Below are 1,193 nucleotides of genomic sequence, written 5' to 3' on the forward strand. Positions count from 1 at the left end.
GAAGATAGGGGATCAGGGTGGAGGAGGACCATTTCTTTTCTCAGTCTCCGTTATTCCCCCTGTCTCCCTGAAGCTGCTCATTTTCTTCTCTCACCATGACCCCAATCCCCGCCTCCCCACGGGAAGTGCAATGAAAAATGGTTTTCCAGACTTCCCCATCACCTGCAGCCCACGAAGGAAAAGCAGCCTTAGGGTGTATTACTCTTCTCCTTAGACAGACCAGCAACTTAATTGACACATTTAGTTTTGCTTCCTAATGATTACCATTCTGTATGGACACAGTAGTAGACACTTTTAGCGTTGTGGTGACTCTCCTGGGGACTTCTCACCACAGATCAGACTACAGTGCTCAGGCTGGATCAATCACTCCTAATCCCAGCAGCGTCCAAGTCTAGTTATTACTTTTTGATTCATGACAGAATTTGTCCATGACCAGGCTCTTATAGATTAGCATTATGGTACTTTTTCCACGTTCGTTTCGATGCCAGGGTAGCTAGCTCACCCCTTGCCCTGGGTCCATTTAGTCAGTCATCGGATCCCTCTTCTGAGGACCGAGGGAGTAAGGGCAATTGAGGCTTCAGTCAAGGGAGTAGGGTTCCAGGAGGTAATATTATCTGGAGACCATCAACTCTCAAGCTCAGGCTTGTCTTTCTAACTGTCTTCCTGTATCCATACAAAAAGCAATTGCTCTGAAATAGCTAACCATGCAAAAGACATTAAGGAGAAGAGAAAGACAATATTTACAAGTCAAAGTCTGATCAGGAGACAAAGGTAATTGAAAGGTTATGGGCAATCAACAAACATAAATTCTCCTAGGCCAGGGAGCAAGGGCAGACCACTGTTATGCTACAATACCTGGTGATCCTCAGTGGTTTCTCCTGGCTCTGCACTCAGGTATTATTTCTGATGGTGCTCCGGGAGACTCTACAGGATCCTGGGGATAGAACCTTGGTTGGCCATGTGCAAGCAACACTCTACCCCAATCTACAGTTGCTCTGGTCTCAATTGGAGAGTTTAGATGCACGTAACTGTGCACAGAATGTCGTTTGAAAGGATGGAATGGGCGCCTTGATGAAATCTTTTATAACTGGGATTATGGGTCAGGTCCCAAGCTCCCCACATCCCAGCATACCATTCCGTTTACCTGTGATTACTCACAAGGTTGGTCACATTCCTCGATCCCACCCATGTCA

The sequence above is a fragment of the Sorex fumeus genome, unplaced genomic scaffold (assembly GCF_029834395.1).
Source record: "Sorex fumeus unplaced genomic scaffold, SorFum_2.1 ptg000134l, whole genome shotgun sequence".
Lineage (NCBI taxonomy): Eukaryota > Metazoa > Chordata > Mammalia > Eulipotyphla > Soricidae > Sorex > Sorex fumeus.